Genomic DNA, 25,751 nt, shown 5'->3' with positions numbered 1-25,751 from the left:
ATCATATTATAGGCTTTCAGCTTTTTATGGAACACCGTGATGACCTCCTCCCTTTGGTCCAAGTGTTCCTTCTTCTTGACCAGCCCTTTCTCCTTCCGGGTCACCTCCTGCTCTCGGTCAGACACCTTTCGGAGGTCCTACTTGAAGTCCTCGTGCTCTCGCTCAAGCTCGATCCGCTCTGAGGAGAATTGGCAGGACGCCGCCTTAGTGTGCTCCTCCAGTTGGGTGCACCAGTCGCCAAGGCGCTGGTGCTCGGTCTCGAGCGCCTCCCACTCCCGCAGGATCGCCGCCTCGGTTTCCTGGAGAGCATGATGAGCGCGGGACAACACCTGAGGGAGGGGAGTCGGTGTTGCTTCTGGCTCGATGCCAGACCAGAGCGGTCGCCCAAGAATAACCTCTGGTTCCTCCAGAGTTGGCGGCGAGATGGAGCTGGACGCACCCCCACGCCTACCGCCGATGGTGTATTTGACGGTATTGCCACCGTTGGATCTGCAATAGCTGTTGGTGGCACCTCAGCACCCGCGTCACCCTGCATGGTGGGGGCAAACGCTGCAGGAACCTCTTCGGCCACTGCTAGTGGTGTGCTTGACGCCGACGTTGATGAGGCTGCGGTAGCCGCTGACGGATCGCCAGTGACATTCCCAGCAGATGTGTGCTGCTGAGAACCAGAGCCACCAGCGGGCATAGTGACTGGCGGGGGAGGAGCATCCTTGGAAGCAGAAGAGGAGGAGGCCCTAACAGGCAAAGGACGGGTCAAGACCTGTCGGCATAAAAGCTACACTCACAAGAACATTGGAAGAGTCTAAACTTACTTGGGGCCCTGAACCTTCTAGAGACCCTGGAAGCGGGGCGCCCGCTGTCATTGCTGCTGCTGCTGCCACTCCTGCTGTTGTTGCTGCCGCTGCCCCTGCAGTGACGACAGTCGGTCTGACGCTGGTGGCGGTGGCGGTGGTGTCAGATCCGAAGGTGGCGGAGGGCTCACGCCCCTCCGCCCATCCTGGACCTGAGGTTCGGCCTCCTTAGTCCCACCAGCTGTCTTCTGACACTTCTGGGGGGGTCCGAATCAAGGGGTAGATCCGAGACAAAAGACCCATCAGCATGGCGCAGTCGGTGTCGCCTTACTCCCTCTGACCTCTAGGCGGCACCCGGAGCGGAGGAGCCACTTGCAGGCCCCTTGCCCTTGTCCGAGGAACTGGGGGCCACAGGAGGAGCTCTGGAGCCCACATCGGCAGGCTGGGAACCTCCGACCGGTATACCGGGAATATGGATCCCCCGGTGGGGGTCCCAGCCACCGGTCTGACGGATCGCCACACCACTCTCATCAAGGGTCGGAGTCGGGCCAGCACCACTGACCGCAGCCCTGGATTGTCGCAGAGCGGCGAAATGCCCTAGGGAGATATCAAAGTTTCGGGGATAAAAGCCTCACCAGTGATGTCCTTCACCAAGATTTCCAACTGCTCCCAGGACAGGTCAGTCCCAGGCCCGCGCTGGATCCTACCAATGTCACTAGGGCCGGTAAACCAGCAACACAGACGCGACCTCCCCTACAGTGGCATGACCCGGTGCTTCAGGAAATCGCCGAGTACGTGCATCGAGGTCAGACCACCAACCGCCAGTTCCTTAATCCTTTCTAGTACGGGCCCGAACTCCGGCACGAGGCACGGTTTTACCCTCCATTGCTTCCGGTCGAGTCTGGGCCCGTCGCTCGAAAGGGCAAGGCGGTCGTTGACCTCAGCGCTGGCGATCACGCGCCGCCAAGGGTGGCGATGTAGGTCACTGTTGGATCTGACCTCGTCTAGAAGTAGTAGGCCCCAAGGTGGTCTTTGCCCTTCCCAGACCTCACCAGCACAAAAAACTGGCGGAAGAGGGAAGTGCAGGCTGCCACCCCCACGAACATCTCACAGAAGTGGACAAAGATGGCCACCTGGAGGATGGAGTGGGGCGTGAGGTGCTGGAGTTGGAGTCTGAACTCCTCCAGCAGTAGTAAGAAGAACGGCGAAATCGGCAGCGCCAACCTGCAGAAGAGATAGGAGACGAAGAGCACAAACTCCCCGCAGCGAGATCGCCGAGGGGAGTAGTGTTGGCCCGGATCCTCCCGGCGAACGCCGGCGTGCCCCATCCGAGCAGGTGGCGCACCGTGTCAAGCGCCTCCTCGGTCTGGAAATGCTCGGGATAAACCAGCATGGCCATGGCGACTGCGGCGGCAGAAAACTGAGGAGCGCGAACGCGAAGGGGCGTGGAGGGCTTGGAGGCGAAAGGACGAAGCAGTTAGGGAAAATGCGAAAGCGAAATCGCTGCACGCGCGGGGAACCCCTTTTTCAAGGAAGAGCTCCCCTCGCACCCTGGAAAAATCCGCCTGACGCACACCTAGCGTCCGAACAACTTAGTAACTGACATGGGGGCCCGGGCCCACAAGTCATGTAGCTGGGACGCTGGTTTCCATGCGCGGAAGGGGCAAACCGCCGCGTGAGCGCCAAACCGTCGCGCACGCTCCCACGCCGCCCCAGGGTCGCTGTGGGAGGATATTTTTAACATAGGCGGCGCCAACAGGGCGCCCCACGCACGCGGGGCACAGCCAAACCGTCATGCGTGGGGCCAAGCACTAGTCAGCCGAGAAGACGGGCACGACGGTTGGTGTGACCAATGGCAGACTGACAGCATGTGCGCGTTGGGCTAATACAGCACGCGCTAAGGAGATGCCCTGGTCACCGGCCATGTTGTGCTTACACAAGATACAGGTTTTGGCCCCACCTGCAGGCTCGCACCCTCCCCTAAGGTGGGCCCGAGGGCCACTGTTGGTACCTTGAAACAGGGGTACCCCTTGCCACAATATGAAGGCACTACGCCGACGGAAAGGTATCTTGTTGCGCGGAGAACAGTTCTCAACCGCGCCACATCGATCGCCCCGGGATTGCCACGTGGCTAGGGAAAGAGACGTGCTCCAGGATACACGCAGTGGGTCCGGACCTACTGCAAGGAAAGCACCAGACCCCCGTACATGACGAACGGACCTCCGAGATGGGTCCCGGCCCTTCTGAGTGGGGTCCGGACTAGTCACCGCCGGATCCCGGGATTCTGGGGCAGAAAATACCCGGCCCTGTTCAGGAAGGGGTCCGGGGGCGACATGTGTCTAGACCCAGCTTGGTGCGAACCTGTCCACACAACGTTCCTATTCCCTGGCCAGGCGAAGACCTGGTGCAGCCAAGCGGCCTACTATGCGTGACGTGAGCTTGCGGGATGGGCCTGACGTAAGACCACTGGGCCACGCTGCCCTTGCATTTATTGTGGAGAAGACGCGCCGCCTGACTACCCCGCTGACGGGCGATGTGCCCCTTCAGCATTTAATGCGCCCTGTCCACTCAACTGGCAGGCGGCGCCCAAGCCATCTTGCAGGCGGCGTGTCTGACTATTCCCGTTGGCCAACAGTACACCTGTGTCATGGCATGCGCCGCACCCATCATGACTCGCGCATTACCGAGGGCGCTGCAGCAATATATCAATACTGTATGCACTACGGATATTATGGCGCACGGAGATTAGATGGGCATGGCAACCAGTAGTTCCATCCTTCCATTTGTCCCTGGGCCCGCGTGTTGGGGCTCAGAACCCTTGTACATGCCCCCCTTGAACTATAAAAGGGGAGGCATGCAACATTGAGGGGACTCAGACCCAAGTCATCCAAGACACGTTCACACACAACTCAAGCTCTCAAGCAATACAACACACAGTGGAGTAGGGTATTACGCTCCGGCGGCCCGAACCACTCTAAACTCTTGTGTGTTCTCATGTTCATTCCTATATCTCTCAACAAGCAAAACGCTTAAGCCCCCTCCACATCTTAGGACTTAGGGCGGGTGCACTCCGCCACCTGGCCAGAGAATTTCCTCTCCGACAATATCCATGCTTCGTAAGAACATCCAAGCCTCGTAAACAAGAGATCTCTTCTTTCACATCAGAGCTGATGAAGCTGTATTTCTCAGCTTACTTTGTGCCTTAGAACCTTTTCATTTTTGTAAAACATTCTCCGAAGATCGACTTCGTTTTCAATTCGTGTCGTTGGTGCGATATGATGTATGATGTGATGCTATGCGAGATGATGCGATGATATGATGCAAAGAATGATGCTAGTGCCGAAGACACACACACGCTGAAACAAATAATCTCTGCGTCCCCTTAGGAACGATCAAAATCTCTTTGCCGTTTATTTTTCGGCTTCACCGCTTATTTTTCGGTGTAAGTTCTGCATCCCCTTAGGAACATATTTTGAACTTCTTCGCCTTCTATTTCGGCGGTATCACCGTTGACTTTTTGGTGTAAGTTTTGCATTCCCTTAGGAATGTCTTTTGAACTTCTTCACCTTATATTTCGGCGGTATTTGGCTCTGCATTCCCTTTGGAATGACTTTTGAGAAGAAAACTTACACTGTGCTCCCTTAGGAACGGCTTTTTGGAGCTTTGGCAAAACTTATGCTGCGCTCCTTTAGGAACGACTTTTTGTGGCTTCTGCAATTTTTTAGCTCTGCATTCCCTTAGGAACGACTTTTGAGCTTCGTAAATCTGTGAAGAAGGTATATTTCATTCTGACAGGAGCGAAGCTATTACAAGAAATTAAAACTAGATTTACATTGATTGATCCTTATTAAAAAACAAAATGACAATGAACGTAAAAATGTTTCAGAGGTAGAATATCTCTCAATAGATGTGCTTTGATTCCGGCACAATATTGTTGACTATGCGAGCTTCGGATTCTCCCTAAATTCTCGTTGCTGTTGAGAGTGCTGGCGCCCTTCTGGCTGCTGGCTTCGGGAATAGGTCGGTTGTAGTGGTGGTGGAGGTGGGAGTTGTGGCCAGGAAGCCTGTGAATGGCTAGCCGAAGTAACAGAAGTTGCAGAATGATTGTTCACATACTCTGGTATGTAAGGAGAGTGACACGATGCAGTGTGCAAGACCTGCTTCGGCTGATTCTGCCGAGCTTCGGCTTCTGCTATCTCCTTTTGCTTCTGGATGGTGACGTGGCACATTCTTGTAGTATGGCCCTTGTCCTCACCACAGAATAAGTAGTAGATCTTTCTAGGCTGATCCCCAAATCTTCCTCGGGTGGATTCTTCCTCCGAAGCCCCTGGTCATTTCGGAGAATCTATAAGCTTCATCCCTTCTTTGGCGAAAATCATTGTCAGCTCGGATGTACTCATCCACCTTCTGAAGCAGTTTCTCCAGAGTATGTGGAGGCTTCCTGGCGAAATCTTGAGCATTAGGTCCTGGCCAAAGACCCTTGATCTTGGCCTCGATGACAATCTCATTGGGTACTGTAGGCGCTTGTGCCCTTAGTCACAAGAACCTTCGTACATATGCCTGAAGGTATTCTTTGTGGTCTTGCGTGCATTGGAACAAAGCCTGAGCTGTGACTGGCTTTGTTTGAAAACCTTGGAAACTGGTAACCAGCATATCTTTAAGCTTCTGCCACGATGTGATAGTCCCTAGCCGAAGAGAAGAATACCATGTTTGGGCTACATTCTGGACTGCCATGATGAAGGACTTCGCCATGACTGCAGTATTGCCTCCATACGAAGATATAGTTGCTTCGTAGCTCATCAGAAACTGCTTTGGATCTGAGTGTCCATCATACATGGGAAGCTGAGGTGGCTTGTATGATGGGGGCCATGGAGTAGCCTGCAGTTCTGCTGCCAAGGAAAAAGCATCATCAAAAGTAAAGGCATCATGATTAAAAGCATCATACCATCCATCCTCGTTGAATAAGCCTTCTTGACGAAGCTCCCTGTGTTGGGGCCTTCGATCTTGTTCATCTTGAGCAAGATGACGCACTTCTTCAGTGGCTTTAGTCAATCTTCCTTTGAAGATCAGCTAGTCATGCCATCTTCTCCTTCTTTCTTTGTACTTGCTGATGGATGATCTCCATGTCCCTGATCTCTTGGTCCAACTCCTCCTCCTAGAGTGTTGGACTGGTGGCCTTCCTTTTCTGGCTCCGAGCTTCTCGGAGAGAAAGGGTTTCCTGGTTTGGGTCTAGTGGCTACAGTGCAGTAGCCCCTGTCACTGAAGCTTTCTTCGGCGGCATGACGAAGGTCACTGCTTGCCGAAGGTGGTCGAAAAGGGTTCACCAAAGGTGGGCGCCAATGTTGGGGACTTGTTCTCAAATGCTATGAGTTAAGAACAAGGCAACACAAGATGTTAAATGTTAATGTCCTTCGTCTTTCAAAGCATCATTTCCCTTAGGATATAATGATCTTCAGACGAAGGTCATGAAGGACATACCTTCATCAACGCGATATATGTTAATAAAAGAAGAAGTATACGAATTATAAGAGGCAAGATAAACAATCACATAACATTATTTATTCATTGTATTATCTTGGAAAGACAGAAACAATATTGAATTACAAATGTACCTTCGACTTGATAGAAGGCAAAAAGTACAAGCGTGATGCAAAAGCAAGTACAAGTCAGCGTGAACAGTACGGGGGTACTGTTCATCTATTTATAGGCACAGGACGCAGCCTGTGAGAAATTACATTCATGCCCTTTACATTTATTATTAACTTATAGACAATTCTATGAGGACTAGATAGCCTTTTCCCCTTTAATTCGGTTCCTTTTTCCACCATTTAGCCGAAGCTCCCCTGCACGTAGCTTCGGAGCAACTCCAACCTTCATCACGATCATGCTTTTTACATCGTACATGCTTTTAGCCTGAGTCCGAAGGTACCTATTCACATGTCACACTTGGAAGATATTGTTAAATCACGTTTTTGAGGACCTTCGGAGGACGAAGGCCCCCAACACATAGGCTTAATTTTGATGGGACCCAATAGGTCACCCTAGTCTGGTTATCTTTTTACCTTGTTCAGCCCTGAATTATTTGGGTAGTTTTGCTATTGCTCTATATGGTTTTGGATTTAATATTACATTATGTTCATGTTCCAATTATACTGTTATTTTATTTATTGTTCATGTCAAGATCATTATTTTTAATTGGAACATGGAGCTTAACTTGAGAAACACGGGCCACCACAAGGGTGGAATGAACAGGGACGCCCTTGGCTGACTAACTAGGAAAGCTAGTGGAGGACTACCTTACCCGATAGGGGCAAGGGCAGTAGGGGAGACGTGTAGGGAGGTTCCTGGGTTGATTTTGCTGCGATGGCGGCCAGACGAGGGATTCCTACATTGCTCTTCCTAGAAACTGTAGCGGGTTTTCTGAAGCTAGTGGAACTTTGTAAAGGCCTCGTATTGTTACCCTGCCTCGCTTCCTTGGTAGAGGTGTATGGGATTCATGACCCCTTGGAAGATGTGTAACATGACTTGTGGGTATAGGGTACAACCTCTGCAGAGTGTAAAACTGGTATACTAGCCATGCTCACGGTCATGAGCAGCTCAGGACTCTCGCATGATTAAATTATGAAACTGAATTCAATTTATCATTTGCATTTCATGGGATTAATTATTAATTTTGTTCTATTGTTATTATGGTTCGGTATTTACTTACATCTAGTAATTGCTAATAAAATTTGACCAAGTTATTAAAAGCAATGCTCAGCTCTAACCCCTATTGGTGAGTTCATGCACATTATTCCTCATGACTTGTTGAGCTATGATCTTTTGTGAGCTCACACTTGCGATGTATAACCCCCCATAGGAGAAGAACAGGTCGTCCAGGAGGAGCCGTACAACGAGGAGTACAATTTGATCTAGGGGCGTCTCCCAGTCAACTTTATGGCGCCATGAATGGACATTAGTTCATTTTATATTTATCATTTATTTTTGGTAAGACTTCCGCTATGTAATAATTACTTTCATGATATTGTGACATTTATCTCTATACACTATGTTATTGTATGTGTTGTTCTTCCTTGGCGCACATATGAGACGCACCCAGCTTTATCCCTTAAATCTGTTCTCTGTGTTACACCTTTAGCTTGCTAGAGTCCGTCTGGCTCGGATAGTGGTGACAATTTTTTCGATTCACATTCAATTGATGATGCTGACTTAGGTGTTTTCGCGAAAATGGACGAGGAATCACTAATGAAGACTTGACTTTTTTGTTGCGAAGGATGTGGCTACGGTGGATGCGTCGGGGCAACCGGAGGCCCCCCGCTGGTACAGGGAGCTTGAGATCATGTTGCGCAATTATAGGGAGGCTGATTTTATACCGAAGGAGGAGCCCCCGAGTCCTTGATTTCATATTGTTTTGCATATATGTAATAATGACTTTGTCAAAACTAACTATAGTAAGTTTGTATTGTGTATATTTTCTGCTTGTGCAAGTTGTGCTGGCGGTTGTCTCCGATCGGCAAAAATAAGAGTGAAATGTTGTCCTCTCCCCCCTTTATCGATTGGGGACTGGTGCTAGCCTTCAGGTGGATCTGGTTTTTGGTTTTTCGGTGCCCTTTAGCGTGTTTGCGCTCGGGGTGTCTTCGCACGACTGGTGTGTGTCGCGACTATTTTCATCTTATTGCACCCTTCGGCGTCTTCACACCCTTAGGTGTCTTTGCCGAGATTTTATTTTAAACTATCGCCCTTAGGCGTCTTTTGCACCCAGAGGTATCTTCGCCAAGATTTTATTTTAATCTGGTGTTGCCCTTAGGCATTTTTTTATACCTAGAGGTGTCTTCGTCGAGATTTTATTTTAATGTAGCGTCGCCCTTAGGAGACTTTTGCACCCATAGGTGTCTTCGCCAAGATTTTATTTTAATTTGGTGTCGCCCTTAGGCACCTTTTGCACCCAAAGGTGTCTTCACCATGGTTTTATTTTAATCTAGCGTCACCCTTAGGCGTCTTTTGCACCCGGAGGTGTCTTCACCAAGAATTTATTTTAATCTGGTGTCGCCCTTAGGCGTTTATTGCACCCGTAGGCGTCTTGTCGCACACCATTAACGGGTTTTACCTAGCGTGGCAATGACTGCCTTCAGGACTGAATGTTGGCTTTGAGAGCCTTTTCGGTCATGATGTTTGTTGGGGGTTTTCGTTGTTTTATTACAAGGCTCCGCCTCATTAAAAACCTCACCCCTTTGTGAGAAAAAGAGTACATGCTCAAATGTTTGAGGTTTAAATAATACATGGACACTCGAGGGCCCTTTTGACCGAGATCTCCTTTACACATAAAACTTTTGTAGCTTTTCTACAATCCTGTTGTGGTCTAGTTGTGCACCTGTTTGGCTGGCCAACCTGTAGGTGTACGGCGAAGTCTTCGTTGAGACAATGTAGGTCCCTCCCATTTTGGTTTAAGCTTTCATCTTGCCTGTGTTTGGGCTGTCTAGATAAGGACTAGGTTGCCTTTGTCGAACTCCTTGGTTTTGATTGACTTGTCTCTCCAAGTCTTAATTTCTTCTTGATATTTGGTGATTGTGCCGAGGGCTTCGACTCTATAGTCTCTGAGTAGGTCCATAACCATGGATTCGTCGGCCTCCTGTGTGGAGTTGTTTTCCGCTCTTGGGGACTTGAATTTAAGCTCTTTTGGCGTCATTGCCTCCGCACAGTACATCATCTTGGAGGGTGTGAAGCCTATGCATCTAGTACCAGTTGTGATTAAGCCTAGATGACTTCAGGAAGTTGGTCGGGCCATTTACCCTTCACGTCGTCTTGTAGTCTTTTCTTGACCACCGTGAAATTCTTGTCGTTCGCTCTGTCGACAGCGCCTTTGGACTGAGGATGATATATGGTGGCAAAGTTTACTTTGATACCGACTGATGCGCAGAAATCCTAGAATTGTTGGTTGTCAAATAGTTTTCCATTATCTATAGTATTTCGGAAGGGACTCCAAATCTACATATAATATTATGCCATAACAATTTTTGGGTTGTGTTTGATGTATTAACGGAGACTGCCTTTGCCTTTATCCATCTAGTGAAGTACTCAACAGCGACAAAGGCGTTCTTCAAGTTCCCTTGAGCTGTTGCCAGGGGGACAATGATGTCTATGCCCCAATTCTATAGTGGCCACATAGGGGTCATCAACTTAGATTTTTGTGATGGTCCCCTTTGTTTGTAGCAAATGTCTAGCAGGCTTCGTAGCTTTGAGCGGTACTATGGGCATCCCTGATTCCTAGAGCGGTTGATCTATTGGATTGTACATCCTCGAAAATGCCTTTCAAGACTTCGCATACCGAACATGTATTGTAGCAAAACCGGCTGCACAATCTTTCTCAATCTGACCTGCAACTATTTTTGAATTTGTCTTGATGATATAGGTTCGAACTCCGAGGGCTCTCAGTTTGTGGAGGCCTAGAATTATGATGTATGGATTTGTTGAATGAATGAAACAAGTTGAATGAATGAAATGCTGAATTGATTGAATTTGTTGAAGTTATGTGTTGGTTGTGGTGATATATGTGTTTGAAGTTATGTGATATGATATTGTGTGTATGGAATTGTATGTATGTGTTTGTGGTGATATGTATGTGATATTTTGTGTGTATGTGAAATGAATGTAAATTTGAAGGGAACTTTGGTTTCATACAAAGAGTAATTTTTGTTGGCCATCTTATTTCTAGTGTCATATAAAAAGCCATAGAAATTTACCGTGTTAGAGGAATTTTCGATGGCCAAAAAAACGCCGAAAATAACATACGTAATTTCTGGCGACTAGACAAGGGCCACCGAAAATTAAGGTCTTATTTTTGGCAGCTACAGACAGCCAACAAAAATAACTAGCGATGGGATAACTTTTAGGGACCTAGGTACAAACACCAAAAAAGCCTTATCCACGGCAAAATAGGGTCGTCATGCCAAAACCACTGAAAATAAGTGATTGTCGTCGAAAATAAGCTATTTTGGCCGGAAGACGCTTATTTTTGGCGACTTTGGCCGTAAAAAATACTTGATTTTCTGTAGTGTTCCCTTCTTATTGATGATGGCAACCACAACTAAGTTAGCTCCAGTTATAACTATGTGACTCCAACCAACCACACCAACAACCCTTAAGCATAGCCAACAACTCTAGCTGAAGTACCACATTAGTCATGTACGTGTATGGAGAACCACCCCCTCCACCTTCATATGCATATACACATCCAACACCACCCGAGCGCACATATGGATAACCATTTATTGGTATTACAAACATGGATCCATATGCTTCTACAACCTTCTAGGTGTGCTACTTTTGTTTCGTCATTAACTATTTATTTTTCATTCATGTTATCTCGCTAATTTTATTTCATATCTTTGTATAGGAATATGTATATGGAATGGGTCCATATTCGGATGTTTCCAATGTGCGTGAACATTATGACTCGAGCTAAATATGTGAATGTTTCATCATTTGACACCGGTGAACCTATGTGTTGCGAGAAAACCTTATATGAACTTGTACGTTGGTACCATGAAGTTCTATTGCTTTGTGTTGCATGAGAATTGCAGTTTCTTGTTGCATATGTATGTTATATGTGAATTTGGTGATCAAATTATGTGTGAATCATTATTATTCATTGTGTACTGTGAGTTGAACAAATTACAAGCAAATCCTGACAAAAAATCATTTTCAAATGTATTCACTATTTCTCAATGAAAATAACAAAGAAATCGCTCAGAAAACACGGTTTCTAGACCGGGTTACACAAAAACTGTTTTTTTTAATTTGAAAAGGAAACAAGTTAATAAATTCAAAAACCGACAATTTCCACTCGTTTTTTGTTTTCACTAGTGACTGGGATTTAGGTATAAACGGTTTGGTTAACCCTGGTTATCATGTAGGTGAGACGTTCTAGTCACACGACGCTGCTTGCTACACCAACCAACACCTGTTTTTCGCCACCACTAAAAAGTGGGACCGACGTGCTAGTAGATAGTCGGGCGCTCGTGTCAATGTAAGGTTCTTCATAAAGATCCTATGGGCACTAAAATTTTGTACTTTACTAACATCTGGGACTAGACAAAGTGCACTTAGAGGTAAGTCGTGGAACCAACCATGTGATTTTTTGAACGAAAAGACTGTGGGGGAGGTCCCCACTGTGGAAAAAATGATGTATTAGAATAAAATAGGGGGAAAGAGTTCATTTACAACAGACACTTGACCCTCTCAAACCACCACCCTGCACTAGGAAGACGAGACCAAGTGTCTAAGAGAGGTCAGGCAGACAGTCGACTGAATGAGTTAATGAAAAACAAACCAGGAAAACAGAACAAAGCTACACATTGTCTAGTTAGCCAAGGAAAAGTAGGACATCCAAATCTCTAAAACGTAGGCTTTGTTGATGATCTTATTTTTTGAAAGACCACTTCCAAAGACTGACAGAGGCTTCAGTTCCATCAAAGATTTTCCTGTTCGAGCTTTCCACATTTCCTAGAGGGCAAGAAAGCAAATCTCCCAGAAGAAACAGTGAGAGAAATTGTTTCTTGCTTGGACCAAGTACTGATGAATAGTGAGGTTATTATCCCACTTTATACTAAGGATCCTCCAACAGCTACAGGCAAAGGCACATGAAAAGAATAGGTGCATAATGTTCTCATCTCTTGCATTTGGGCACATAAAGCAATAGTAGGATTAACATTATGACAAATTCTTACTGAGAAGCATTGTCTTGGTGTTGAGTCTGTTAACGAGCAGAAGCCAACCAAATCTTAATCCTCATAGTACATTTGCCCTTTTAAAACTTTGAAAATGCCCTTGGAACCTAGGGATTATCAAATTTTCCTTTGTAGTGTCTTTTTGACTGAGAATTTTGCGCTCCTAGGATTTATAACCTAGTTGTCCTTTTGATTGTCATTATATGAAGTTTGATCTAGGATGGCTTCCATACCTTCCAATTCATTATGAGCTAGCACGAACATGGGTAATAAGAATATGGAGAACAAGTCTAGAGCTTCCATGACATCCTAGACCGAGATGAGCGATGCCGATGCAAAAGAACCTAAGTTAGGAAACTTTTTCTCATGACATCCCCAAACCAGTTATCCTCCCAAAAATAGGTAGAGGCACCATCCCTAAGGAGACATATTGCCAACAATCTATAGGAGTTGTTCAGCCTAAAAACATCCCTCCACTAGAAAGAACCTTTTAGGCTATAGGCATGGGGGATTCTAGCATCATAGTAAGAGTCCTAGATCAGATTAACCCAAGGAATGTCTTGTCTAGAGTATAACTTAGCTAGTTGTTTGACCAAAAGACCTTCATTCTGGAGTCTGAGGTTGACAACTCCTAACCATCCAAATTTCTTTAGTTTTTGCACCAAGTGACCAAATTACCACCCTTCTTGTCTAAATTTGAACCTCTCCATAGACATTGTTTTCTAGCTTTGTTAATGGTAGCAATGACTATGAAGTGAAGCTTTAGGGTTGAAATGGTATATATATATAGTAATTGGAGAGATGATAGAGTTGACAATTTCTAATCTTTCGGAGTAAGATAGGAAGGAGGAGCAACAAGAAAATCTCTTCACCACCCTATCCATGAGGGGGGTAAAGTCATCAATCCTGGTCTTTGTATTTCCGAGGGGAAATCCAAGGTAGGTGAAAGGTAAGGATTTAGAACTAGGAAGGATTTAGCAAAGTTCACCCTTAGGCTAATGGATTTAGAGAACATATGAAGAAGGCCTTTTAGATAGAAAAGATGTCTAGCATTAACAGACATGACCTATCATCTGCATATTGGATTATTGGAAAAGGCCAATTTCTTTGCGGGAGGGGTAGCTGGATGATGCCGAGATCAAGGGATTTATTAATAGCATACTGTAGGACTTTTGTAGCAAGAACAAATAAGAGGGACTGCCTTGCCTAACCCATCTTTTACATTGAAATTGTTTCCCAGGGACTCCATTGAACAAAATAAATGATGTGGCCGATGAAAGAATATTAGTCATTTGCAAACTGATGGGGAGCCCAAAGCCTCTATGACTTAAAGGAATACCGAATGCTCCATCATGTCAAAAGCTTAAGTCAATTCAAGCTTTAAAACAACAATCTCCTTTCTAGATTTATGACATTGATAGCGGAATTTGAAACACTAGGCCAAACAATCATGAATACTTTTTCCTCTGATAAAGCCATATTGATTTTTGTGCACTAACTCAAGAAATCATTTTCTGTAGCCTATTCGCTAGGATCTTAGTGATGACCTTAAAAGCACATTTGCAAAGGTAGATTGGCCTAAAATCATTGGGGGATTCAAGGGTATCAACTTTAGGCACCAAGGTAATGAAGGAATTATTAATGGGAGATATATCAATATTGTTGTTGTAGAAGTCTTCACAAAACCACAAGAAGTCTTCCTTAATTACTTCATAATATTTTTTAAGAAACGGGCCATTAAATACATCATGACCTGGTGCCTTGTCCGGGGGTAGTGACTGTCAGCCACTATTTCCTCGTCAAAGAAAGGAGCAGCCACACTTCCTATAGTATTCCTTCTAGGGATCAAGTTGGGGAGATTGAACAACATAACGGGGCTCTGAGTACTCCCCATTCTATCCTTGAACTCCAACCATATGATTGTTGCTTTACTGTCATGATCACTGACTACCATTCTAGTCTCATTCTTGTGAGATACAATTTCTTCTGTAGGAGATTGGGGCCACGGAGTGAAAAAACTTTTTGCACTCATCCCCAAATTTGATTATGTTGACAATATACCTCTTCTAGTAGGCTGATCGACATTCCATAAATTTTAGGGCGTGCTTGTTTATGATTTTCCTTAGGTTCCATCTAGGACTATAGAGATCTCTGCATTCTTCTAGGGTGTCGAGGAAACCAGTGACTTTGTCGCACTGGTCAATTTTGTTGTTAAGGCCAGAGAGTTTCCTACTACATTTCTTGAGCACATATCTAAGGTTTTTAAACTTAGATGCTAAAAGCCTAGACGAGTTTGATTTGTTGTGTTTGATTTGTTGCTAGGATTCTGCCTCCAAGATCTGCTCATGACTTGAAGAAGATCAGGTTGCTCCGGTAAGAAGTTCTTAAATTTGAATATATTAGACTTCGGGATGGTGGTGTTGATAGAGATCTAGCAAGGCACATGGTCTGAGGTCGGACGAGAGGGTGGTGTAACCGTGGAGTTGAATTTGGGATGAAATCGTCCAATGTTGAGTGGTGTAACAGTGGAGTTTGGGAATGAAATCGTTCATGTGATTGGTTTCTGTACGGTGATAGCATGGTCCGTACGTGAGGAGCCAGGCTCCTTATGCGTAATTTTTGTTTGGTTATTTACATTGGTATATTTAGGACATATACATCTAGTGTTTGATTGTTTGCATCAGAACGTGTAGTACATAAAAAATCAAATATTATAATATGAAATCACTTTAATGATTTGAATTGGAAGATATAACGAAAAACAAATGAAAAAAGGCATCTTGAAATGCATGTTTGTGCATGTGGCTGGTCGTGCCGAGCCTGCACGCACGCGTTCGCCCGCGTCATGGAACAGTGGATCAAACAACCCACAAGTGTATATATTATCGAAATTCACTGAGCCGGTAAAAAAAGCAACGCGAAATTAGGTGCATGAATTGTCTCTCCACAAAACTTCTCTACTCTCATTGAATGATGGAACCACGTGACTAGATTGCATGTACTGGGGCTACCTGGTGTCACACCCGGATCTAAGGGAAAATCTGAGCGCGTCTCAAATGTATGCTAAGATCAAATCTCACACATATGATGACTAATGGTACAAAAACGAATGTCATATCTTTAATATATAATAAGATTTCTGTACAAAATAGTTAAATAATTACATTATAAAAAGGCAATAATCCTCCGCAATCATAATTGTCTGGGAGACGACGGCCTAGACCTCTTACGAACTCATCGCGGCATCATTTATGCTCCTCATCTTGCGCTATCTGTTCTTGACCTGGGAGAATGTGAGTACAACAAGGGTGAGCTCACATACGTTCATCGCTCAACAAGTTGTGGTGAATAATGTGCATGAGCTTAATTAGAGTGGAAGCTCATGTGAAGTGTAAGGCTTCCCAAAGAAGATGATTACAGCTGAGCATTGCTTTTAAAGTTGGTCAAAATTTTATTAGCAGTTACTAAATATAAGTAAATATTACCCCAAATAAATAAAAGATCAAAATTAATGATAAACACACAATGCAATGCATATGAGTTAAAACAAATTATTTATGGACTTTCCAATCTTCTAGGTCTATTTTTATAATAAAATTTATTTTATATATTTATTTTGATAATTCCCGTGAGTAATGGACTGTAGGTACAATTTAGGGTGCGTTTGGTTGAATGTACAAAGAGGAATGAAATGAGGCGGCCACGTTTTTTATAGTGTTTGGTTGAGAGTCAAGCGGGGGCGAGTTGAACCCCGAAGTGATTTTTGGGGGCGGTGTGATCCCAAAAAATCGAAGGGACGGTGTCGCCCTCGACTCATCCAACTTTGACCTCAAACCAAACACACCCTTAATAGGAGCTCAGGGTAACACCCACGCTGGAACTAACGACTCAAGGCCCCTGTGGCCAAATCCTAGTGCTACAAACGGCAAAACGGACGTGGAGGGCTTAACGAACTCAGGAGTCAGGAGGGAAATCTTACCGGTACCCGGAGTAGTAGCGAGGCCTGCCTGTGACTTGGAGTGGTTCTGCAGCGGCGACCAACACCTATGAGTGATTCATGACTCCACAGCAGCCATCCGCGCCAACAGCTGTTACCACAGACCCTGAGTTGGTCGACGACGCTCCGTGGTTCAAGGACAGCGGCAACACTCTGTTCCTCTCCGGTCCATGAGCACTCCTCCGGTTGCTCACCCACTCGGTGTTGACGATAGGATGTCGAGCACCTGAACCAGGGAAAACTTGGTCGAGGCGGCGGCGTCTTTTATAGGCGTGATGCAAAGCATCAACAGCCAGATCGCCGGATCTCAATAGCCCCGCATGGATCGTAACAGCCCTAGCTCAGGTTCAGATGCGCGCAGGGGATACGGTGGTTACGTTACGACCTGTTGGAGTTTGTTGCAGTCTGGAGAATAAGCAGCTGACATTTGTGGCCTACACATCTGTGACACTAACGGGCTGCTGGTTCACGTCGACATAATCCATCGCTGGAGAAATAAGGGGAAAAAGGAACAAAAGAACAAAAACGGAAGAGGAACGTCGGCTGCCTTTGGCTTGGTAAAGAACGTGGGCCGAGAGGGCATGGTAGAAAGGTCGTAAGGTTTTTTCCCTTTATTTTCGTCTTTTTAGTTATCTATTTTTCCTTTTTCTATTTTGTTTTCAAACGTCAATTCCAATTTTTTTTTAATTTCAATCTCAAATTGATTGCACAAACAAACTCCAATATGAGATACAATATATTATCGTTTTAGTTTATCTTTTATTAGAAACCGTATTTATTTTAGATTTCAGGATTCATTTTTCCTAAGTCCAAAAATAGGATTTTAGGTGTTACATCTGGTGGCCACAATACAGATATTCTAGTTGGGTTGCTGAAAGCTTGTGCCGCTGCGGCTTCGCGCCTACATGTCGCCTGTGTCCACCTCCACTATAGGCCATTTTTAGTGGACATTTCATTGCACTGTTTCTAAAAAACTGGCATGTCAACATTTATTTAGGAAACAGTATATCTAGAGTTTTATCTCTACGAAACTCTCTCATCTCTTATGAAACTCTCACACATCTCTCTTTATTAAGGGCCCGTTTGGCAAAACTCCAGCTCCTGTTTCTTTAGCTTCAGATCCTGATCCTCGTGAGGAGTTGATCCTCCTGATTCTCCTAGAGAATCAGAATTATTTTTAAAACTGTTTGGCAAGTAAACTGATTTTTTTCTTCTGAAAGTTGGTGGTCTGTGGCGATTGTCTGTTTTACCCTTTGCAGTTCAACTTTGTTACAAACCAATAAGTAGGATGCATATACGGCAAAAAAATTATGAAACAATAACATATAAAATATTCCCATTATAGTAGTGCATAAAATGGTCTCAAATGTTTAATCCATAAATTGGCTCGTTATGTTTTTGTCCAATGGTAATTGCGGGTAATTTCGATCAAAATTTAATGGGAGGTCCATATTTGGTTGGTTGAGGAGCTGTTTTAAGGGAGAGTGGAGCAGGTTTTTTTAGATCCTACCTTTCTTCACAAAAATGACTCCTGATCTTTCGGCTCCACACGAGAATCAGTTTAAAAAAATACCCGTTTGGCATGACTCCTCCAGATCCTCGCTTAGAATCAGGAGCTAGAGCTGTGCCAAACGAGCCCTAAATTGCATGACATGTCATCTTGCTTGATTATGTGACATGTAAATAAGAATGAAACTCATGAAATGCCCACTGATAGAGATGGAAATGGGTAAATACCACCAGGTATTACTATCTCATCTCATACTTGTATCCACGATGAAAAAGTAAACTCGTTGGGTCACCCATATCCACTGGCGGGTATGGATTTATCCGATACTCATACCCATGTGGGTATGGGTCACCCGCCGGGTCACTCGTATACACAAATATTAAACATTTACATTATATAAATTTCAAGTATATCTATCTAAATACCATTACAAAATTTCTAGCATCATTCAATCATCTATTCAAGAACACTATAGATAATTAGATAAAGTAGTGTAACACTACCAAAACCATCAACTAAAAATAATGCATCTAGATTATTAATGGTAAATATGGTAATGAATTTTCTTTCAAGTGTTTGATTTTTATTTGCATTTAGAATAATTTTGTTTGTTCATAATTGATTTATGGATGTTTAGTAGAATTTCTTTTATATTGAAAATCCAATTAATTAGTATAGAAATATTGGTCCAAAATAAATATTTTAGGTATAAATAATTTTGAAATAATTATTATGATTTTTAGAATTATTTAAAAAATGAAAAGAAAAAGAAAAAACCCCTAATCACTCGGTCAGGCCGAATTCGACCCAGCCAAGGCCCACTAGGGTTACCAGCCGCCGCGCCCCATGCCCTCTTCCCTCCTCTCTCCCTCCCTCCATCTTCCAGCCACCGCCACCGCCGCCGCCAGGCGCCTGCGCGCTCACGCGCGGCGTCCCCGACCGCGCCCGACCGCCTCCCCTGCACCGGAAACCGACGCCGGCTTCTCCTCTCCCTCCCCCACGTTCTTTCTCCCTCAATAGCGTTAATGGCCTCCATTGATGGCCATTGACGGCCGACTGTTCCTCCTCGACGCCCTCTCCTCTCCCCTCTCGCTCTATAAAAGCTTCGAGCTCTCCCACTCTCCCTCCTCGAGCTCCCTCTCTCTCTCACGCTCTCCCCACTCCCGAGCTCGCCGTCGACCGTGCCCCGCGCCGCCGTTTATCGTCGCCGGAGCTCCGCCCGCTCCCCGCCGTCCGAGCTCGCCGTCCGCGCCCGTCCCCGGCCACTCGACCGAGCCCCCAGCCGCACCCCTGCCTGGCCGAGCCCCTACCCCGTCGATCTCCATTCCCACGCGTGAGCTCTAGCTCAAGGTAGAAGAAGCACATTTTGTATTTTAGTCCCTGGTTTTGTAAATTAAATTAATTCTGAGATTTTCAGTTTAGGAATTATCGAAAAGAGACTCCGATGTATACATGTAATCGTAAATAAGCCCCACAACAATATTTTGGATAGGTGTATTATTTTATATTTCAAAAAATGAATAATGTCATTATTCACTAACTTGGTGATTTTCATACTAGAAATGTTTACAATTAATTTCGCTTTAGCACATGGAACGATATTTGTTAGTAGTGGTTTAAATATAATTTTATTGATATAAGAAAGTGGAATAAATAATAGGCCACGTATTTTCGGTCAGATCAAAATATAGATTTTACTAGTCATAATAAATGTATTCATAAGTATAGCACTTAATTACTTGGAATTAGTAAAATATCTATTTATGTCATAATAATCATGAATAGGTTACTAAAGTCCAAAAATAGTAATTCACATTAATTCTTAGAATATTAATGTTAGGAGATTTATAAATAAACATTTTTTAGCTATACGTATAATTTCTATTTAGAAAGGAAAGGGATAAAACTCAAAAAGTCTATTATTAGTAATAAAGAATTATTTTCCATAAAGTTTGTTAATACATGTTTATATATATTATACTAGATAAAACTAGTGTCATAGTCACTTATTCATATTTCCACCAATAATAACTCAAAGTAGTAGTCACAGTGGATTAATAAGTATTTACGCTTTAAGACGTATTTATGAGTATAACTGTGTGATGTATGAATGTGTATGTAATGGTGAATAATTACCCATGTAATGGTGTATGTTTATTTATTTGGCATACATATTCTTTTGTATGTACGATACGCAAATTGATGCTAGAAGTTGACTATGAGTTAGACGAACCAAACTCGTTCGAGGACAACCCACAGGACACATTCTCCCTCTACATATTATATTTGTGAAAGCTCTCTTGTGGGTTTTGGTGTTTAGATGACAACCCAATTAAAGGACTAACAAGTGTGCTAAGTGTTGAACAGACGCTTAATGCAAAGCTAACAGGGTTCAACACAAGTGAACAAGTGTGATGGTCCAAAGACTGGACTATCTATAGATAATGGACATCACAAGTAAGATGGACATTGCTTAAGTGAGACTTGATGTGCGTAACTTAGAGACAACCGATCAAGCCAAGGATGGAGGCAAGAAGAGCTTCGAGGTACCGAGTGCACGGGAGAAGGTCAAGGAGACCAGGAACCCAAAGCTAGGGGTGAAGAAGAAGACTTGCAAAGTCAAGGTTGATCGAGTTAAGAAGAGTTATGGTGCATCAAGGAACACTACGTAAGGACATGACTTACAACCAATGAGGCAACATCTACAGTTATGTGGTGTAAGTCATATGGCTCAAGATCAAGCTCGGGAAGTGAACAAGGGGGTTGGAGCTCAGAAATGTCAATCTAGATCAAGTCAAGTTGACTTGATGGTTTAGAGTCCAACATCGACCTCAAACATGCCAAATTGGGTAAAACGATGAAAAAGGTTAAGTATGTAAGGTTTGAGTGTTCAACCATTTTGCATACACCTCTTACTACAAGTTTGGTGCCTTGGTTTGCTCTCTAACTCTTTCTGTAGAGATAGTGCCATTCTAATCTTTGCTGGAGGAGAAACAGAAAAGCTAGGAGAAGAACAAAAAAGATGTAAGTTTCTAGGACTAAATCAATTAAATTATACTCTAAATGTGTTTGTTTAAGTCGCGGGAAAATCCTCCCAAAAGTTGAAGTCAAACGGAGAAAGAATGGAGGAAAAAGCACTTAGTGTGCTGTTGGCTGGTGCACAGGACAGTGAATAGTAGCTGTCCGGTGCACAGGACAGTGAATAGTAACTCTATCTGGTGCACAGGCCAGTGAATAGTGACATGTCCGGTGCAGAGGACGGTGAATAGTGACATGTCCGGTGCACATGACAGTGAATAGTAACCTGTCCGGTGCACCAACGGCTAGCTCTTGCAAAGAAGGAGACTGTCAATCAGATCCGTTACTGTTCACTATCCGGTGCGCCACCGGACAGTCCGGTGCACCCGCAACCAGGGAAGGCTGAGAGCTTCCAAATGAAGCTCCAACGGCTCCTAGGCCCTTTGGGACTATAAAAGGGACCCCTAGGCGCCTCCAACAAGAACACAAGAGCAGCCAACAAGTGCATACATCATTTGGATCAATTATCTCTCTCCCTCTCTTGTGTATCTCTCTAGTTTGTGTAGAGACGAAGTTATAAGCCTTTAGAGAGAGGGGAAGTGCTGCTGAGAGCTAGAGCAAAATCTTGAGCGCATTGTTACTCTACCGGAGTGCTATCGAGAAGATTGTAAGCAGCCTCAGCATCGTTGTAACTGATATCAACATAGTGGAAGGCTCTATCTGTCGCACTGACAGATCTGAGCAAACGAAGGAAGGATTTGAAATAGACTCCAAGCCAAGGTGTGGCTAACTCCAACGAGGACTAGGCAAGCATTTCAGGCTTGGCCGAACCTCGGGATAAATCCATGTGTCTGTGTGCTCTACTCTGTGTTGTGTGTTGTTTCTCTGTCTTATTTGCTGTTTATACTTGCACTTCAATATTTATATGTGGTTCAAGCTGTCTTCAGAGTGCAGGGTATTTTAAGACAGGAACTTCTATTCCGTTGCAACCTACTCGAAGGGTCTTTCATTCCACTGCGATCCAGCCTTCGAGTAGAGTAAGAATTTCCAGTTTTAAAGTGATAATTATTATCCGCCTATTCACCCCCCTCTAGGCGACATCTAGATCCTGTTCCCGGGCATAGGGAACTTTCAATTGGTATCAGAGCTAGGCCTCTCCGGTGTGGGCTTAGCCGTCCGGAGATGACGATGTCGTCACAAGAGGTAACTCTAGAACTTCTTCTAGGCGATGGTTCTAATTATAAATCTTGGTCTGTCTTTATTTATAATGCTTTCATGCATATTGATCCTGATTTGAGACAGATCTTTAGTAAAAGTATTTTCCCTCTAATATTAGTAAAAAACCTTCTAATGCTGAACTAAGATGTCTATCTCTCAATCACCATGCTTGGAACATCTTAGTTGACTCTCTTTCTAGAGGTGCTTATTTTGCCATCATGAGTAGTGATAGTGATTTATTCGTTGATGCTCATGATCTATGGACTAGAATTAAAATAAAATATTTTGAGTCCAATTGTACTACTTCTACTCCCTATGTTGCTTGTGGTACTAACCTTTCAAAGGGAGAAGAAAAACGATGGCAACCAAACGAAGAATCCACCTCATCGACAGGTCTGTCTTCCACCAGTTATAAATGTCTTATTGCTAACAATGATAGTGGAGACAAAAGCGACGATGAGGAGGAATATGAGGATGATAGCGAGGATGAGTCTTTATCACCACAAGGTACATTTTCCTGTATTGCTTCCACTGATAATAATGACAGGGAAAATGAGACCGACGATGTGGAAGAAGAGGAGATTCGCCGGTTCTACACCCATCTCAACAAAGAAGACAAAGTGCTCTTGGTTAAGCTGTTGAGAAGGAACAAGGCGAGACACTTCTCAGGCTAGAGGAGACTCTCATCAAAACCAACGACAGCCTGGAGAAGATGACCAAAGAACATGAGGAGCTAAAGTGCTCTCATGATAATTTGGTCCAACGGTATGAATCTGTTTTATTTGAGCAAAGAAATAATCATGATGTATTATCTGATATTGCTCAACTTAAAAATGAGAATTCTATGCTTAAGAGTCAAGTAGAAATGATAAATTTAGAAAAACCTGCTCTAAGTGAAAAATATGATATGCTATCTTATTCTCATAATGAATTAGTTGATGACCATATCATGCTCGATATTGCTCATGAGGTAGTAATTACTAGTTTAAACTCATGTGAACTACATTCTTGCATAAGTGATCAATTAGTTAAAAATATCATCATGTGCTGACCTCTACTGCCCCAAGAAAGGCCAATCTTTGATTGAGCAACAAGTTGTAGGGTCAAAAAGAAAATTGCTTCGGAACAAGAAACAAAGACAATTGAGGAGAAGACGCTATGCTCGACTTCCTCAAGATATCTACGAACGCGTGGTGAAGAAGCTTGAGGAAGGAGAAACCGCATCAAGGGTCAAACTCCATGAGAAAGAAGTTCCTAAGGCAATAAGTGAAGAAATCAACATGAAGCAAGAAAAAGGTAAAGATTCAATTAGTCATGTTGTTTCCACTGATCATCTCTCTATGTCATCCAAGAGCAAAAAGGGAAGAGGAAAAAGGAGGTGCTTCAAGTGCAAAGAATTAGGCCACTTCATTGTGTCTTGTCCACACAAATACAAGGATGAAGGAATGAGGAGATGTTTTGGATGCAACAATAAGGACCATATGATCACTTCATGTCCACTCATGAAGAATCAAAGACGTGCACCCTCCAAGATGATCCTCACTAAGAAAAAAGACAAACAACAAGTGTCATGTCAGGTTGAGCGACGCTTCTGCTACATGTGTGGTGAGCATTGTCATCTACCTAAGGTATGTAAGAAGGGTAAGGTTCCTAAGCAAGTAAATTTATCTCAATCTTATTCGCTTAGGAGACCCAAAACATACACTTGTGCTAGATCAGTAATGAGATCACCAAGAACTAGCACAACTGCTATTTGGGTACCAAAGGCTCTTTTAGATGAACGCTATGGACCCATCCCAAGATGGGTACCAAACTGTGCCAACTAGACCGTGCAGGTGCCTCGAGATAGACTGGAGATCTTGGGAGAGCTTAAGATGGTTAATTCAAACTCTATGCTTAAGCTGTCAAATTTATTGTCTATTTATTGACCCAGGTTGAATTATTGTGCAATACTAATCCCATGTTCATCTCGAGTTAAATAAGTTGTAGAGGTCCTTAATAATTATTGGTGAATCAAGCAAAGGACTTTGATGAGAATCTACAACTTGCTCTTCAAAGGAAGGTACCCGTGTATCTTAAGTGCATTATTTCTAATCAGCATTGCTTTTAAGTTGGATTGTCGTGCTATACCTATCCTTGGAGTAGTTATGCTTTTGAGATTGCTTGTGTTGAATATCTTTCAGATTAATATCCATGATTTCCAAGATCATAATCATGCTTGCTCAATCGTGACTGTGTGCTTTATAGGTTATATCTCTTGAATCATTCAATGGGTAGCTTTTCATTTGATATATCCACCATGATTAACTCTCTTGGTGTATGTGGATAAACCTATATCTTTTTGTAAGTCATGCTATGTGGTTTTTAATGATTAACCTATGTGCAAGCATGATAGTTTTGTTTAGTCCATGTTCACATGATTACTTTGTCTTGGTACTCTGTGTATACCAAAACAAGAAATCCATGTTGTGTCTCTAATGCACCCTCTCGAGCTATGAGGTGCATGAGCAAAAGGAGCCCTTAATTGGTGACAACAGGTCTCTCACTCCACACTACCTAAAAGAATGAATCTCATGGCATTCAAGTAAAAGGCAAAGGTATGGAGGATGGAACTATGCAATTTCATTGAATATCTTGAAGTTCCGTTGATTGTGATCATAGCTATGTTCTTGCCTTTCAATTTGTAGTATCTTGGCTTAGATGTTTTATGCTTTAAAATGTTGTTTCCTTTGGTATACCTAAGAAAATACTTCTTAATCATGGTAGGCTTAGACATTGTGCTTTATATGCATGATCTTGTCGTTTTTCAATTGGTATATGTGTTGCAATGATCATCATGTGTGAAGTGTGCCTAGGTTGCTTTTAAAATGTTATATATCTTGAGGCATGCATGGTTTCCACTAGTCATAAGTTGTATTATGTCATCTATTCAATTGGTATCTTTTTGTGATGCAATTGATATATTATGCCTAGACCAAGGTATGTTGTGATCTCCTCTAGTTCTGAGGACGCTAGAATGTGCAAGGTGCAAGTCATTCAAATACTTGATGCACAACTTTAGGGGGAGCAAACATAACTTGTGTCTTTTGAGACTAACTGTTTCTTGAGTGATCCTATATAGTCTCAAGGTGGAAAAGGGAAGATGAGCAAGAAATGGAGCAATCAGGACTTTGGTACCTCCACAAGTCGAGTAATTGGTATCTAAAGTTGTGAGTAATTACATATTTAAAGATTGCTCGTGCTCTATAATAGTTGGTGATCCTAGATGCTTATCTTTAAATACCATGGAGCTATGACAGTGATGATCTTTCAATCGGTAGCCTTGGTAGTGTGCTTCAATTGGTATCTTTTGTTAATCACTAGAATAGAAGCTTCATCTTGTGCCACAATACTATAACTTGGTCTAAGTTTGGTGTATTAGCAACAAGAAAAGGTCAGGATAAAGGATTAGGCACAAGTGTGAAGGAGCTCCCTAGAGATAAAACTTTCAA

Source organism: Zea mays, chromosome 4 (assembly GCF_902167145.1).
Source record: "Zea mays cultivar B73 chromosome 4, Zm-B73-REFERENCE-NAM-5.0, whole genome shotgun sequence".
Taxonomy (NCBI): domain Eukaryota; kingdom Viridiplantae; phylum Streptophyta; class Magnoliopsida; order Poales; family Poaceae; genus Zea; species Zea mays.
Note: the sequence above shows the minus strand (reverse complement) of the source record.